Here is an 18,296-nt window from a genome sequence, read left to right on the forward strand (position 1 = left end):
ATAGAGTGTTAGAGGAATACTTTCAAGGATCACTAACCTTGCCAAACAGAGCCAAAAAGTTTGATGATGCCTGGGCTGAGGGCAGAGGGTGAGGTGAAAGTTGGTTAGATAAAGGAAGGATAAAATTGTGAGCATTGGCATGGGGGCATGGAATAAACTGATGAGTTCAGGAGAGCCATCCTGGATAGTTTGGACTTCAACTTGTAGGTGGCAAGAAGCTCCTGAGGAGCTTTAAGCGATGGAGAGATGGGATGAGGCTTGTATTTTAGATATGTCACTCAGGTGACTGAGTGGAAGACTGACTGGAAGAGGGCAGGATAGGAAGGAGAGAGACCAGCTGGGAGATGATGTCCAGGTGAGAGAGAATGAGGACCGTGACTGGAGACATGATGGGGAGAAGGAGAGGAGGGCATGAATTTGAGGACTAGTTAGGCATGAAATCCTCAGAACTCGGTGGGTGGGTGGCTGTGTATTGTGGGGGTGTGGTGATGGAGAGAAATGAATACCAGGATGTCTTCCAGGATTCTAGCTTGGGCAACCAGTTGAATGGAAGTATCATCCTGACACATGAAAATACAAAAGGAGAAGGACTCGGCTTTTTGGTTAGTTAGGTTTGGGAAGTGGTAATTTTGAACTGTCCATGCCATAATCAACAGTTTGCAGGCCATTTGGATGTAAAACTGAAGCACAAGAAGCAGGTTGCATAAAAACTATGAGAGTGCATGTGATGACCAGAAAGAGTGGGCTGAGCTCGGGGCCTGGCTACGTCCACTTTCAAGGTGGCTGGAGAAAGGGGACCAGCAGGAAAGACTGACTGGAAACTGTGGAAGATGTAGGAAGAGAGTCAGGGGAAAATAGTGTCTCAGAGGTCAAGGGAGTAGGAAGGTTCATGAAGAAGGGAGTAGTCATGAATGTCAGCTTAGCAAAAAGTTCAATTACACAATGTCTGAATCATGTCCACTGGATCATGTACTTCGTAAATCATCGTCAGCCTCAGGGAGAACAATTTCAGTGGAAGGCCTGGGGCAGAGACAACTGCAGAGCCTTTGGTGAAAGAAAGGAGAGAAACAAGATGGTAGATGGCAGAGGAAGTGAAGCACAGGTGCAGGTTGCTGGAGCTGAGAGGTCCTGTCCTTTGGGCCTCAGAGGTGGAATCACAGGACAGGAGTGGGCAGTGTTGAGGACTGTAGCCAGCTCTAGCATAAACAGGGGGAGGACAGTCAAAGTTTCCCAAATGTGCCTGATCAAAAGGACACATGAGATTTTGTTAAACATGGGGTCTCCTGGTCTCCACCTGGATCTTTCCAATCCAGACCTCTAGGGGGAGGAGCTGGGAATCTGCTTGCGAGTGATTCTTATGATGATCAGGCAAGTTTGAGAACACTGATATCAGGGTAGGAAAGAGGACTTTAGAGAAGATTGAATTGAGGAGAGGTTTGGAAAAGACCCTGGGAAGGGAGCAGGGAGAGATGGGCCAGGCAAGAGGAGAGCCCTGGAGAGAGGTGAAGGAGAGGATTCATGTCCAGAGGGCTCACATTTAGGATGCTGAGCAAGGATCTACCTGGGGAGCTCTACCGTGAAAGAGGTATAACAGAGTCAGTTTCTGGTGTCCTGGTGGGGAGACAGAACAGTGTGCTCTGAGTCATTTGTGGGTCTGGGTTTGAATCATCTCTCCTCTGAAGAGTTGTCTCAGCTGTAAATAGGGTGGTTGAAACTTGAATCAACTAGTTGGCCCTGCTCCCTTTGACTGGCTGTCCTGTCCATCTTTCTATGCCCTATTGTCTGGCTCCCAGGTCCCAAGAGCAGATGGTAGTACTTGTCATCTGGGTTTCAAAGCAAAAGTGCTCTATTAAGTTACCTCATCTCTGTTTCCAAACAGAATCAGTAGACAGTCCATTCTAAAAAGGAGTTTACACCATCCCCCAAACTTGTTGGGCTTAGATAATTCTCTGAGAACTGGGGAGGGTCCCCTTTTCTCCCCTTCATGCAGAGCAAGTGGAGTCCGGGACCTGGCCCCAGAGGGACACGCAAGTGGAATCGACAGCCACTGGTGTGGTACCACCCTCTCCTCCCGTCTCTGCGTATCCCTCCCCTGCAACTCCCCAAGGAGCCAGGTGAGCTTGAAGTAGCCAGGAGTGGAGGGAGAGACCTGAGCTTTAGAACCCTGTCAAATCTATATTCCTCTAATATTTTCTGGACAAGTGACTTTGGGCAACTTAACCTCAATTTCCTCATCTGTAAAGGAGGGATCATAATACTAAGTCAGGGCACTGCCATGAGGATCGAATGGGCAAACCATGCAGAGATGCCCGTTGTAGGAACTCGAGCAGTGGGCAGGGCTGGCCACCATCGGTCACTATAGATGACACTCTACACTGAGCCCAGAGCAAATGGGAGAGGGGAGGGAGCTTGCAGGGGGACGAGCGGGGGGAGGGTCCCTGGAGTTCCTGTTAGTAGTTTCTGTCCCTACTAGTTGTCAAATCATTACTGTACAGTCTGTGTTGACAGAAGCATTTTACTTGTCCTTTATTTTCTCTCTGTGACCAACGGTGGTAACAGTATATTATTATTTCCTTATAAACTACCTCCAGGTCGGGAACCACCTGATCTGCTGTCCCCAGTACTTACGTTCTGTGGGACACTCTCTAAGGTGTTCGTTAGCAGTACACTCTGAACAAAGAAACAGAAACCGCAAGTCTAATCAGCTGGAGCACATCCCCAAGGAAGGCCAGCATGACTCAATGCAGAATATGCGAGGGTTATTCACTAATTTCCTTCCATGTGGTGCATTTGTCACTGCCTGGTCACACTGTGAGGAAGTGCGCCTGTCACACCCTCCGAGTTCATGAGCCCTGAGACAGACGGGGTCACATGGTGGGTACACGGGGGCTTGAACTTCCTGGAAATGCTGACAACTGAGATGTCCCACTCCCATTCAGATGGGTCTTTCCAGTGGGAGGAGATTAGCCTGCTCATGGTCTTAGCCTGCCTAAGCCTCAAACTGGGGATGCCCAGGAAGACGGCTGACACCTTCCCCTCTGGAAGGTTGCTGAGCCAGGCCTTTGCACGTGTCACCTGGGAGACTGGTTAGTGCACGGGTTCTGAGTCTGTAGGTCTGGGGTGGAGCCGAGATCGGCATTTCTGACAAGCCCCCAGGAATGGTGAGGCTGCCACTCCCTGACCACTCAGGGCAGGAAATGCTCAAGGACTTGGCGTACACCTGTGACCCGTCTCCGTGGTTTCCTGCCATGGAGGGATATTCAAGAGTGTGTGGAGGCCCAGACTGTGGACCCCAATGCACTGGAGACTCCTACCCACCCCCATCCTGTTTCTGAAAGTCTGTTCAAGAATCCAGTTCACAAATATCTACTGAGCCCCTCCTACCAAGTGCTGAGCAATGTGTTCAGGTCTTACCCCACCCCAGCGAGCTTGCTTCTTTCAAGAGTCACACCGCTATCCCCCGCCATTCTCAAGCCATTCAACCCAAACTCATGATGGGAGGTGATGTAGGCAGTGAAGTCAGAGAGTCCAGTCAAGTGCCCTCCACATCTTACCCATGTGAACTTGGCTAATTTCTCTGCCTCTGTATTCTCACCCGTGAAATGGGTTTACTAACTTTTACCTCTCTGTGTTGCTAAAAGGATGGACTGAGACCTAGGTAAAGCACTTAGTCTAGTGCTAGGAAACATAGCTGTTGTCATCAAAATTTTTAAAGATTTATTTATTTTTAATTGGAGGATAATTGCTTTACAATATTGTACTGGTTTCTGCCATACATCAACATGAGTCAGCCATAGGTGTACGTATGTCGCCTCCCTCCCACCCTATCCCACCCCTCTAGGTTGTCACAGAGCACTGAGTTTGAGCTCCCTGTGTCATATAGCAAATTCCTGCCTGCTTATCATTGCAATTTAGGCTCTTTTCTCCCATAGAACATTTGGTGACCTACTGCTCAATGCCGACGCTTAACACTAATTCCAGGGCACTTTGTTGTTTTTCAGTCGTTCAGTCATGTCCAACTCTTTGCAACCCCATGGATTGCAGCAAACCAGGTCCTCACCATCTCCTGGAGTTTGCTCAAAGTCATGTCCATTGAGTCAGTGATGCCATCCAACCACCTCATCCTCTGTTGTCCCCTTTTCCTCCTGCCCTTAATCTTTCCCAGCATCAGAGTCTTTTCCAATGAGTCAGTTCTTCACATCAGGTGGCCAAAGTATTGGAGTTTCAGCCTCAGCATCAGTCCCGCCAATGAATATTTAGGATTGATTTCCTTTAGGATTGACTGGTTTGATCCCCTTGCAGTCCAAGGGACTCTCAAGACTCTTCTCCAGCACCACTGTTCAAAATCATCAATTCTTCAGCATTCAACCTTCTTTATGGTCCAACTCTCACATCCATACATGGCTATTAGAAAAACCATAGCTTTAACCAGACAGACCTTTGTTGGCAAAGTAATGTCTCTGCTTTTTAATACACTGTCTAAGCTTGTCGTAGCTTTTCTTTCAAGGAGCTTGACTGTGTTCTATTTGGTGACCTCGATACTGCCAACAGGACCATCAAAGGAATTCCAAATGTCCACCACCTAAGATGTGCCCCACATCAACCGAGTGGGATGAGGGGAGAGGATGTTGGGGAGGGACAGGTTCTTATGAGGAAGGAATCGGAGAAAAGAAAAGGATCAGATGTATGACCTCAGCCAGTTTTCCAATTTTCTGTCCCAGCTGCTCTGCCTCTGGGGTACGGAGTTACCTCACTACTGATAATGCAGTACCACTGGCTGTAAATAATTTATTTAAAAAATAAACTGATAGACATAAGCTTGTCCTTATCATAACACCACTTTTACACATCCAAGGGATTTTTAAATTTTTTATTGTAATGTTTCATCATGGCGTTTTCCAAGCATACATAAAAGTAGAGACAAGCATAACAAACCCCAGCTGTAATATTTATCCACATTTTAGTAACCAAAGGGTGTCTTGAGTGAAAGAGAATGTTGTGGAATCACACCTCATGCCCTGGGCTCAAACACCCCAGGCATTCACATGGGAGTAAGTTATGCAATGTTAATGTCTGGCTGGAAAAAAGGTTGAGAACTCTGCCTCTTTCTGATCCATTTCCCCAGTTGCTCTCCCTTCTCTCTGGAGGCTTGTAATGACCCCAACCTCCCAGGGATTGGTTGAGCCTCAAAAACGGGTGGCGGGCTTGGAGTCTCACAAGAGAAGAGAACAGTTCCTCCTTGGCTCCTGCCTGACTTCTGGTGCTTTGGGAAAATAGGAAAGGATCAGGATGAGGCTAGGCTAGAGGTAGATGCTGAAGCTGAAACTCCAACACTTTGGCCACCTGACAGGAAGAACTGATTCATTTGAAAAGACCCTGATGCTGGGAAAGATTGAAGGTGGGAGGAGACGGGGACGACAGAGGATGAGATGGTTGGATGGCAACACCGACTCAACAAACATGTGTTTGAGTAAACTCAGGGAGTTGGTGATGGACAGGAAGGCCTGGCGTGCTGCAGTTCATGGGGTCGCAAAGAGTTGGACATAACTGAGTGACTGAACTGAACTGAATCTGCCCCTGCGCTGTGTGGACCCCACCCACAGCGGTCTGTCAGACTTGTCATCCCTGCAGTATAGGGAGGTCATTTCCCACCATCAGCAACAGCCGCACTTGAATGGGTAGGGCACTCCCCCAGTGGTACTGTTCCTCCCAGACTCATCACTTTTCTAGCACATTTCTTCTGAGAAGCCGTGATCACCACTGCCCAACCAGGGTATCCCCACTGCAACTCAGATGGTTGTTGCTGCTGTTGTTCAGTCAGATCCTACTCTAATTGACCCCATGGACCGTGCATGCCAGTTTTCCCTGTCCTTCACTGTCTCCTGGAATTTGCTCAAACTCCTGAACATAGAGTCAGTGATGTTATCTAACTCAGGCAGTGGGATCTGTGAGTAGAGGGTTAACGTGGAATTAGAAAGGCTAAATTTCAGTCCTGGTTCTATTATTTAATTGGCTTGGTGACTTTGGACAAATTCCTGAACCTTAATACCCTTATTCTAAAAATGGAAAGATGACATTTTACCCCAGAATGATTTTGAAACTCACCTAAATACTGTTAATTTTGTTTTCTTAACTGGATTGAAAGAAAGTGAAAAAGTGAAAGTGAAGTCACTCAGTCGTGTCCGACTCTTTGTGACCCCATGGACTGTAGCCTACCAGGCTCCTCCGTCCATGGGATTTTCAAGGCAAGAGTACTGGAGTGGGTTGCCATTTCCTTCTCCAGGGGATCTTCCCGACCCAGGGATCAAGCCCAGGTCTCCTGAGTTGTAGGCAGATGTTTTTACCATCTGAGCCACCAGGAACTGGCTGTAGGCCAAGCTGTGAAGTGTTAATTCAGCACTTTTCAAGTTCTGGGTCTGAGCCCAGCTCACTGCATGTTCCCAACTCCTCCCTACCTCTAAAGCGCCAGATGCTGCCAGGCAGTCAATCAAGAAAACAGCCAATTAAATTAACATACAGTAAAGGGCTAGTCATTTAGGCTTAATAGAGGAAATAGTTTGTGTTTATCAAGTACTTGCTAAATGCCTGGCACTAAACATATTTTGTGTAGTTCTCATAATGGTCTCATGAGTTATGTGACGATCATCTCCATTTTACAAATGGAGAAAGTGACCCAGAAGTAAGACACTTGCTAAGAATCACACAGTTAATCAGCAAAAACTGGGATTCAGGTGTGTCTGACTCTAAAAGCAGTGCTATTTATCTGTTTATTTATGTCATCTTTTTGAGGCACTATAGTGATTAAGAGCACGAAGTCTGAGCCAACTGGCATGGGTTCAAAGCTCAGTACCTTTATATATCTGTGTGTGACCCGGGCAAGGACCGAGTTCTTATCTGTAGGAAGGGTTAAGAAAGTGCCCTCTCACAGGATTATTGTAGAATTAAATCGGTGAATATGCATAAAGCTCTTAGAACAGTACCTGATACACAGTAGTATATGCATTAGTTGTTCAGTCCTGTCCGACTCTTTGCAACCCCATGGACTGTAGCCTGCCAGGCTCCTAAATGAAATTACCAGTCCATGGAATTCTCCAGGCAAGAATACTGGAGTGGTAGCCATTCCCTTCTCCAGGGGATCTTCCTGACCCAAGGATTGAACCTGGGTCTCCTGTATTGCTGATGGATTCTTTACTGTCTGAGCCACCAGTAGAAATTATTTTTAATTATGAAAGCAATCAGTGCCCATTGGAAAAAATGCAAACAGATTAGGATAACATAAAGGAAAAAGCAAAGTCTCCTCTCTCTTTTCTGTCCATTTAACCCCTCAGTATGATGGGGGGAAATTCTTCCAGACGTTTTATACATGTAGACACATAATCCCCACACAAATTCACTATTTTTACATTAATGAGGCAATTTGCTTATTTCATTTAATATTTCACAGGTATCATTCTGTGTCAGTACCTATAGTATTACCTCATTCTTATCAGCTGCATAGTATAGACATGCTACAATTTAGGTACCCCTGTGCAGATAACCACTTTTTTTTTTTAACTGCACATAACGCTGCTGTGAATATCATCCTGTCTACAGATGAGTGAGCATTTCTGCAGGACAGATTCCTAGAAGCAGAGTTCCTGGGCAATGGGCACGGTTTTAGAGCCTGTGTTCTATTAAGTCATCCATTAAGGATTAACATTGTTGTACAAAAAGAGGATGGTAGAGGTCAGTGTCTAACACAAAGGAATGAGCAACTAATGACAGAGTTTAAAGTGATAAGATTGCTAGGAAGAATTTTTTTTTTTAATAAGATGGTAGGTGTGAGTGTCTCAGCCAAGTTTCACACACCGTGCTCCTAGGCTGAAGCCCACTCATCTGGAAGGCCGACTTTGCTCTCAAAGGTTGAATGAGGACATCCAAGTAGATCTGGTTTTCCCATCAGCCTGGCTTCTCCTGTGTAGGGGAGCTGGTAGGCTTCATACTCCCTTCATTTCCTCTGACTGTCCAGGTTCCTTCTTCTGCACCAGAACAGTGCTGGCAGGCCTTCCTCTACCTGCCAGTAGACTGCCAGTTGGGCAGCCTGCAGCCTCTAAACTGAGCCCTTCCCGGTTGTAACTCAAGAGGGCAGCCAGGTGGCCATTGCACCAGGTCTCACATACGTTTGTTTCCTCTTTCTTCATTTCCACAGTAAAGCATTTCTTCTTCAAATCTCCTCTCGTTTATTTTCACCAGCGTCTGCTTTTTTCAACAGCATCTGTCCCCCAGTACCTTCCATCTCTCCTTCCCTGTTTCTCGACAGCACAGGGAACCTCTGTCACAGCTAGTCCTTCTCTCTGTACCTGTGCTGTATTCCCCTCAAGGCCAGAAGTTCCTGTTGATGTACTCACCTGCATATCAGGCTGGGTTGGTGATGATTTCCATATGGTAGGGCTCAATGAATTGGTTTTCTAAGTGACATTTTTAATAATAAAAATAATACACGCTTACTGAAGAAAGGGAGGGAGCTATGTGCATGTGTGTTCAGTCGATCAGTTGTGTCCGACTCTGTGACCCCATGGACTATAGCTCCCCAGGCTCCTCTGTCCATGGGATTTCCCAGGCAAGAATACTGGAGTGGGTTGCGTTCCCTTCTCCAGGGGACCTTCCTGACCCAGAAATCAAGCCTGCATCTTCTGCATTGCAGGCAAATTCTTTACCATCTGAACCACCAGCGAAGTCTGGAGCTGTGTAAATAAGAACATTAAAATCATCTGGAATTCCATAATTATCCACAGGCATTTTAGAGTATTTTTTCCAATTATTGCCTAAGTTGAGAAGCTAATTAATGCAAAACTTGTCATCAAATTAAGGAAGTAATTGGGGATGAGGGTCCAAGTTCCATGAACTGGTGGTTCAAATATGTGCTTTATATAGAAAATGAGCCTGTGTTATCAAGAACTCCATCTTTTTTTCACTCATTCATTCATTCATTCAGTAAGTATTTATTGAGGATCTATTGAAGTGTAGTCCTCCTACAGTGATTTCTCTAGCTGATATGACTGGGCATTTATGGCCATCATATAGGCCTCTTGAAATCTGAGTTGACTTCTTTGCTTGGAAGACTGGGATTCCCATGACACCAGGCCCATGGCTAGCTCTTCATGGATCCTCTTTGGAGGATAAGAATTCCGAAAATATCACAGCATTTGCTCCTCTGGTCTATGTCAGAGCTGCCCCTTCTTTGGGATAGTAACCCCAGGGAATTCTGTTTCTCTGTCTGTGATTGTTCAAGTTCAGATCTTCTGTATGACCTTCATCAGTGATAGCTTAAGCATCTGTTGTTCCTTACTTGTTACCATGTAGAGCTGGGTAAAGCTTAAATTTTAGGAGTTATTCTTCCTTAAAGTGCATTTTGCCCAATGCCTGCTCCAGCTACTGTTAACTAATGATGTTATGGGGTGAGGCTCAACCAATTACTTGGTGGCAGGTGGTGATCAATGCCTGGGTAAGTGCTCCCTGACAAAGCCTTGTGCATTGCCTGAAGTCATCAACTCCATTTCACTGGTTATGTTGTCTTTTCATATGTTTCTTTGGTTAAAGCAGCCCAGGGTTTTGCTGTCTAAACATTAAAGCAGAAGCTGGTTGTACACTTAAAGAAGTTTGAATCCTCAAATTGTTTATAGCACAGCCCATATCCATGGCATTACATTATTTAGCTTTAGGGAGCTTTATGATGTAATACCAAAGATGAAGGGTCTAGTGGCCTGGAGCTCATTCAGTCATTCAATAAATATCTCCTGCCTGCCAATTATGGGTTTCCCTAGTGGCTCAGCGGTAAAGAATCTGCCTACAACACAGGAGACCCAGGTTCGATCCCTGGGTCAGAAAGATCCCTGGAGAAGGGAATGGCAACCCACTTCAGTATTCTTGCCTGGAGAATTCCATGGATAGAAGAGCCTGGTGGACCACAGTCCATGGGGTTGCAAAGAGTCGGATATAACTAAGCGACTAACACACACACACACACACACAAATTATGTGCTCCAAACCAGGACCAAAGTAAAAGCAAAACCAGGCATAGATCTTACAGACTATAGAGCAACAGATGTTAAACAAAAATAAATGTGTAATTATGAACTGTGACAAATTCTTGGAAGGAAAGAAGACTGTAAGACACACACAATCTGCTCTGGGTTTCAGAGAAGGTTTCTCAGAGAATAGAACATATGAACTGGTTATTTGACTTCATGGTGCCCCAGTTTTCTCATCAGTAACATGAGGATAATACTACCTCCTTTGACTCACAGAGACATTGAGGGAAGAGTGATGATGTACTTGAAAGACTGAAAAATGCTCAGTGCCCCTATGAGTAAGCGTGTTGCTCTCCAGTCAGAGGCAGCTGTTCCCCGGCTTCTCTATATCTGTCATCAAGCCAGGCATTAGTCAGGCACTCAGCCTGCAGACCTTTGATCATTGTCCTTCACTCTGCCAGGCAGCTGGGTCGGATAGACCTGGGGTTAGCCTAGGTTCTTCCACTTATATCTAGAGTGAATTTGGGTTAAGTCGCTTAACTTCTTCACTTTTCTCATTTGTGAAATAGGGGCAATAATAGTACCAGCTTAAAACTTTATGAGTTTTAAGGACGATATTCACAGCTTAAAACTTGTAAAGCACTTAACACAGTTCTTGGGTTGTAGTTACTCCTAAAACAATTGTAGCTACTGTTACTGTCATTGTTATCATTGCTGATTATTAACTCTTGCCAATTATTTATTGGTAATAATTTTGGCCCTTAACTTTCATTTCCACTTGCATCAGCCATGTCAAAACTCTTGTTGTGTGACAATTGGCTATTGCCATGGACTTCTAATTAGTGTCCCACCTTGGCTCTCTCTTCTCTAGTTCATTCCATGTGGCTTCTGGAAAGAGCTTCCTGAAATAACATTGCTTTACATATATCAACTTTTTCTTTAATATCATCATTGAAAAAATATTCACAGTTCATACCACAATCTTAGAGCTAAGCTTCCTAATATGGAAGGACGTCCTATAAAAATAATAAAAAGACCTACAAATTTATAGAAAAATGAAAGTGCGAATTCCAAAAAGGAAAAACAAGTAGCTACTCAACATGAGCACTTATTATGAGACCTGAAAATTTAAATTGCACTAAAATTCACATTTTACTTATCAGATTGGCAAAAATTAAAAAATTAATACCTTTCGGAAAGGATGTGGAGAAGTAGACATTTTCTTATATTGCTGGGGTGTATAAACTCATGTAATCCCTGTGGAAGACAACTTGGTATTACTTATCAGCATTACAAAAGCACATACCTTTGACTCGCCAATTTTATCTCTGGAAACTTACCTTACAGATATACATATCAATACTGTATATAAAAGATTATTCACTGCAGTATTGTTTGTAATAGGAAAGGACTGGAGACAACCTAAATGTCCATCAATACAGCATTGATTGAATAAAATATAGTACAATACCTCTCTTCAAAGGAATACCATGCACTAGTATGGGGAAATCTGCAAGATCTATTAAGTGAAAAAAAAATATAGAACTATGGATATAGTATGTTACTTTTTGTGTAGGAGTGAGGAATAATACACACACTTAGAGAAACTTGGTCAGGCACACATTTTAAAAGTAGTTGTTACCTACAGTGGGAGGGGGACTGGCAGATGGGAGAAAGAGTTAGAGAGGGGAACTTATCACTGCATACCATTTCATGTATATATAATGGGGTGTGTGAGATTACATATATATACACATATATGTGTGTGTGTGTGTGTGTGTATAAAATTTGTGTAACAAGAATCATATTACCTAATCAAAAGATTATATTAAAAATACTCCCATTACTCATCCATTAATGTACTGAGCACCCACTATGTGCTAGGCAATGGAGATACAAATGTGAAAGTAGTTGTGATGTGGTGGAAAGACCACTGAACTTGAAGTTAAAATATCTGCTTCAAATCCTGACTTTGTTTCTCACTAGCTATGGCTCAGCGCATAGTAGACACACATCAAATGTTTGTTGAATGAATTTGTGGTTGAAATTACTTAATCTTTCTGAGTCTGTTTCCTCCCATATGGTGGTGGTGGTGGTGGTGGTTTGGTCGCTAAGTCGTGTCCGACTCTTGCGACCCCATGGACTGTAGCCTGCCAGGCTCCTCTGTCCATGGGAGTCTCCGGGCAAGAACACTGTAGTGGGTTGCCATTTCCTTCTCCATTCCTTCCATATAAATATTATCAAATGATTTAATGAGATGCCTCCTGTGTCACAGAGGTATTGTGATAGATGTGTCATCAGATCTGGTAATAGTTGAAGAGAACTATCATATGCTAGGCACTTTAACATCTATTATTTCCTTGACTCCTAACATTTATTTGCTCATTCACTCATGAAGAAATAGAGGATCAGAGAGGAACAGTGACTCGCCTAAGGCCTCTTGGGTGTGAGTTGTCTTCTAGTCTTTGTTACTACCTTGTCATGATGCTTCATTAGTAGAATTTTTACCCATTGTAGGTGCTCAGGGAATTTTGAAAATCAAGAAAAACCAAAGTTTTACCACTGTTCTCAGTGGCACTTCAGAGTAGCAGAAAGTCAGTAAATGCATTTCTAATAGTTCAGTTTAGAAGTATACCAGCTGGTCTGTTTGACATTCACTGCACTAAACACTTTGGGAAAATCTAACAAAAATTAAAAGTTTATGCTTCTAATGAGGTAGGAAAGATAAAGACCAACCCACAAAAACACCCATAAGGTAAAAGATAGAAACTGATTCTTGAGGATGCTACACTTAGAATTTTGCAGATTCACCAATGGCTTGTCCTCAAAGGAATGAAAATGATATAAAATATACCAACATGGCACATTTAAAAAACATTTTTATTAGAAGAAAACATATGGACAGAGCAGTATACAAACCAATTTTTATAAAATGAGAGATAGTTAATTTTTATTAAATAGATCATGTCTATGCAACCAGCACTTGGATCAAGAGAGGGAATATTACCAGCACCCAGAGCAACTCTGGGTTCCCCTTCTATCACTACACACCACTCAAGATAACCACTGTCTTCACCCTTAACATCATATAGATATGTTCTGTTTTTGAAGTTTACATACACCCATTTGTGCCTAGTTTCTTTCACTCAACATCACATACCATGAGTCACATCTTGTTGAGTGTAGATATAGTTCATTCATCCTTACAGTAGTTCATAGTTTTTCTCTCTTCTATTAATGGACATTTGAGTTGTTTCTTTTGGGCTCTTATAAAGAAAAATGCTATAACATTTTTAAACATGTCTTTTGGCGAATATTGTATATATTTCTTTTGGGTATATAACTAAGGAAGGAATTGCTAGGTCAAACACTCTATGTTGAAATAGAAGATAATGACAAACAGGTCTCTAAAATGTTATACAAAGTTCTCTAATTTTAGGTATTCTGGTGGGTGTGAAGGGAGATCACAATGCAACCTCAACTTGAATTTCTGAGATAAGCTAAGAACTTTTTAGTATGTTTTTTGACTTTTTGAGAAATAACTGTTTATCCCCGCTTGCAAGACGCCTGTTGAAATATTCTGTTTATTTTCAGTTGGGTTTTTCTGCCTTTTTCTTGCTGATCTGTGAATGTCCTTTATATATCCTATGTAAATCCTTTTTTGGATATGTATGTTGCAATAATCTTTTCGCTGTGGCTTGATTTTTCACTGATGGTGTCTTAGAGTAAACAGGAGTTGTTAATATTTAAATTAATTATTTATTTTTGGTTGCTCTGGGTCTTGGTTGCTACAGGGGATTTCTCTCATTGCAGCGAGCAGGGGCTACTCTCCAGCTGCAGTGCGGGCTTTTCACTGACTGGCTTCTCTTGTTGCGGAGCAAGGGCTCTAGGGCTTATGGGCTTTAGTAGTTGGGGCCCCCAGGCTCTAGAACACAGGCTCAAAGTTGTGGCACAAGGGCTCAGTCCCTCCCTGGCATGTGGGATCCTCTGAAGTCCGGGATCCAACCAGGGTCTCCTGCATTAGCAGGTGTATTCTTTACCACTGAGCCTCCGGGGAAGCCCAGGATTTCTTAATTTTAATGTTTTCTAATGATCAGGGTTTTGTTTTGGTTTTTTTCCCCTTATGGTTAGTACTGTGAGTGTTTAAGAAGTCTTTGCCTACCTTAAGGTCACGAAAAAAATTGTTTTGATATTTACTTTAGATGCTTTTATTGTTTTATCTTTCACAGTTAGATTTAAAATCCGTCTGGAGTTGATTTTTCTTTTTTTTTTTTTTTGGTATAGAATAAGGCAGGAGAAGGAAATGGCAACCCACTTCAGCATTCTTGCCTGGAGAATCCCATGGGCAGAGGAGCCTGGCAGGATCTAGTCCATGGGATCGCAAGAGTCGGAGACGACTTAGCGACTAAACCACCACCACCACCAGGGTAGAGGTCAAGAGTCTTCTTTTTCTCTCCATGTGGCTTTTCAGTTGATCAAGCATCATTTACTGAAAAGACCACCTTTTCCCCCAGTGCGTCACATCAGCATCTTCTAGGTGAATCAAGTGACCTTATAATGTAGATCTGTTTATGGACTCTATTCTATTGTCTATCCTTGCTCCCAATTACTATTTCTATAGCTTTATAACAGGTCTTGATAACTGGTAGTCCTCCACTAGGCTCCAATTTTTTACCCTCCCAAGCCATCTAGTACTAGAGTGCATCTTCTACCTCCCACTTGGGAGGGTAAATTACACCCATGTCTAGGTGGGTGTAATTGATTTGCTTGTTCCCAGGGCTTGGTCATTTGTGGTTACTTGGGTCTTTATCCCATCAAAACCCCTTTAAACAGAAAGCCAGCCAGGTGTCGGCAGACTAGCAAATCAGATCTGTTGGGTAATTAAATTACGCGAGGAGGGGAGAGGTGGATTAGGTGAGGTTGTCTCCCCTGGGGGTACAGTGACGAGGTGGTCGATCTACATACACCTGAAGACTGGCTTCTCAGGAGGTAAGAGGAGAGCCAAACTAAAATCCGGGTAGAGGAGGGCTACGCTAGGTCAGCGCATGTAAATGTCGCGGGGGGTTCCGCAAGGCTGCGCGAATAGGCTCGCCGGGGTGGGGCCGAGAAGCCGCAAATCACCAGTTGAGGGCCCGAGTGCGCGTCGCCGGCTCAGAGGCGCGCCGGCTGCTGCCTGGGCCCGGGCGGGGGGCCGGGGAGGGAACCGGAGCCCCAGCCGCCCCGCGCACAGGAGAGACGCGCGCCGGCTTCCCGGTGGGCGCGCTCCACCGATCATGAGCCGCTCCTGCTCCGGGAACAGCTGCGGCGCGGGGCCGACCGTGCGGCTCCTCTGAGCCCCAGCCGGAGAACCCGGGCGCCGCGCTGGAGGTGAGTCTCCGCCGCGTGTCCCGCGGAGGTGCGGCTTCTCCCGCGGCCCTTCGGCCTCCCCCTTCCCTTGGAGGACTGACTGGGAAGTTTGTTGGCGAAAGTTAGGCTATGGGGAAAGTAGAGCCAGCGACCCCCTACCGCTCCCCCAGCCGAGTTGGCAATTGGGGGCCGGAGTGGCTGAACTGGGGATGGGATGGCGCCCGTAGGGGGCCTCTGAACCGGCTAGGATTCTTCACACGGGGCCTGCGGCGGGAGGCGACGCGCGGCGAGCATCTCTGCTCTTTGCATCTTCCCCGGTGCTGGCTTCTCCGACCCCCGGAGCGTCCAGCCGCGCCTCCCGGTCCCCTCCCTCTCGGCCCCAGAAGCCGGTGCGGGTCGCGGGATGCAAGGGCCAGGGAGGTGGGGGTAGGGGCTGCTCCGCTGGAAGCCCTGGGCTTGGAGGAGGCGAGTTTCTCCACTAATCTCTTGGAAAGTCTGCAAAGCAAGCGAAGGAGCCCGCCCCGTAACTGTTGACAACAGCTCCCTCCCTCTCTCCCTTTGTTGAAAAAGAATGAATAGTTGGTTGTGTGGCTCCCTTTTCGTCGGAGAAGGAAGGGAAGGGGAGGTGACGGCAGGGAAAGGAGGGACAGTGGGCGCACCGCGAAGTGGGTTCCGGTCTCAGCCCGTCTTTCCTTACCCGCTAAGGCTGCCTCCACCTTAAAAGTTTGATCAGGTGTGGACAGTCGTGGGAAGTTCAGTGGGCTCCGAAGCAGCTGTCGAGGCGGTGTGTTTCGTGGAGGAACCCAGAGGGTCGTGGCTGGGCTTGGGTGGGGGTGATGGAAAACTCTGATTTTGGTTTTAACTCGCTTGAAGCAGGGTGAGGAGGTGAAAGATTGTTCTCTTAACCTCGTGTATGTTTCACCTGAAGCCATTAGCCGAGATAGAAAGTAGAGCCGTGCGTTCAGCCATGCATTTTAAACCTCGACTCTTATCTACCACGGCTACACAAATCTTTCCAAGGAAGACACATTGGCGGAGGGAAGGTCAGTTTGAGAACGGACAGTCTCCCTGCTTGTTGCCAAGGAGTGAATCGAGATCCGGGAGGAAGGGGGAGACCTCGGTTCAGAAAGTCGCAAGTGGGAAGGGGCTGCTCAGTTAATACGGGGGAAGCCACAGGCCGAGCAGTTGTACGTGAGTGTACAAGGGGACATGTGGAATGTAGCTGTAAACAACTTGCACACTAATGGCTCTCTCACGCCCTGACTCCAGCTTTCCCTGAGAAGCCTGACATTTCCAGAATGACTAACAGGAGATCTCAATCTCCTATTCATATAGAAAGGACTGCTTGTCGAATGGATGCTAATCTTAAGACTTTTATCATGTAGATCCTGTGCTGTGTTGCTTGAAATTCAATCCATGGAAGAATTATTCATACTTCAATCATTTGGCTAGACTTCATAATGTACTTCAAAATAAAGGGATATTCTTAATTCCTACACCCAAGCAGAACTTTATTCTGAGTGGATAAGCCAGCTTTATATGTGAGGTTTGCCATCTCCTCTTCCTATCTGCCTCTGCAGAGAAGATATACAACTACAGATCTGGATTGTAACTTCTCTGTCGTGGTCATAACAGGGCAGCGGAGGGGGTTACATTTCCAGAGTTTAAAATAGGACAGAAAGCTCTTAAAGCCCACATCCCATGACTGTCTGTGAATTTAACTTGAAAATATCTCATTTCAGAAGTAAGACTGAAAAATCCAAACAGACTGCTTATCTCTGCCTCAACTTGAGTGCGATCATCAGTTTCTTTGAGACTGTAAAGGAAAGGAGTCACGCCTGTTGTTCACAAGCATTTCAGAGCATAACCGCTGACCAGGGTCAAGAAGGCAGCACATAGGTTGGGAGAATGTCAGGCTCACTCTCATCTCCACTGAGATTTCAGCTCTTTGAACGTACACGTGGGTCTCATGTTTTGCTATCAAGAGTCTTTGACCTTTGTGTATATTTCAAGATCGGGCTTTAGACCAAGTCAGGACGCTGTGTCTGATTACCTGCACAGGTGAAGTCAGATGGCCAAAGTCTCACCTGGGCTTTTATTTTAAAGACTGCATGTGGGCTCACTTCATGTGCCTGTGTATCTATGCTCTTGTCATACTTGGTTGGGTGTCGTTACCTCTTTGTTCTCGGTTTAAACATCTCCCTCCTCATCCTTCCTGGCTGCAGTCTTCCCCAGAAGCAGTGACTTCATTTGTGAGCTCTCGTTGTGATGGGGATGCAATGACAAGCAAGACAGACGTGTTCTCTGCCCTGCTTAGAGGAGACCTGCTATTTTTGGAATGCTTGCTATATGTCAAGGGCTTTCCATACACAATTGCATTTACTTTTCATACAACTCCATGAAGTAGATGTTGTTAACCCATTTTTACAAATGAGAAACTGTCAGAGAGGTTGTCACTTGTCCCAGGCCACACAATAAGTCAGTGGCAGAGTAGGGATTTGAACCTGTGAGTGGCTTACTTCAAAGCCTATGTTCTGAGTCACACCGTGTCTGATTTTCAAAAATTAAGTAGTACATAATGGCTAGGAACATCGAGACAGAAACATCTCCAAGTGGAGAAAACTTGGAAGCCAGAAACTGTAGACTTGAATTTAGTCTCCATCATGCTCTTCCAACCCATGTGTTCCCATCTCAAGACCTTCACATTTGCCGAATCCTCTGCCTGGAACTGAAGGGAGTTCAATCTTCTCTTGACTGGTTCCTTCTCTCTTTTCAGGTCTCATGTCACAGTTCCCTCTTCAAAAAGCTCTTCTCAGACCACCCTTTCATGTTCTTTAGGGCACTTATGACTGGGATATTCCCTAATTTGTTTTTTTATCTGTGTTAATTGAACTTCCCCATTGCAGTGTAGGTTCCATGAGAGGAGGAGCTTATCTATTC

At 45.1% G+C, this 18,296-nt stretch overlaps 1 protein-coding gene across 2 annotated transcripts in view; it reads left to right on the forward strand.

The window, feature by feature from the left end:
* BCAR3 (BCAR3 adaptor protein, NSP family member) overlaps window positions 1-18,296 on the forward strand; it is a 215,586-nt gene that overhangs the window by 75,816 nt on the left and 121,474 nt on the right. The window contains exon 1 of one of the 2 annotated variants that reach the window (XM_065908459.1): window positions 15,178-15,377. The exons of the other annotated variant lie outside the window; for it this stretch is intronic. The gene's annotated coding sequence lies outside the window, so the exon portion shown is untranslated. Of the gene's footprint in view, window positions 1-15,177; window positions 15,378-18,296 lie in introns of those variants that run through there. 2 annotated transcript variants of the gene reach the window in all.

This window comes from Muntiacus reevesi, chromosome 1 (genome assembly GCF_963930625.1).
Source record: "Muntiacus reevesi chromosome 1, mMunRee1.1, whole genome shotgun sequence".
Classification (NCBI taxonomy): domain Eukaryota; kingdom Metazoa; phylum Chordata; class Mammalia; order Artiodactyla; family Cervidae; genus Muntiacus; species Muntiacus reevesi.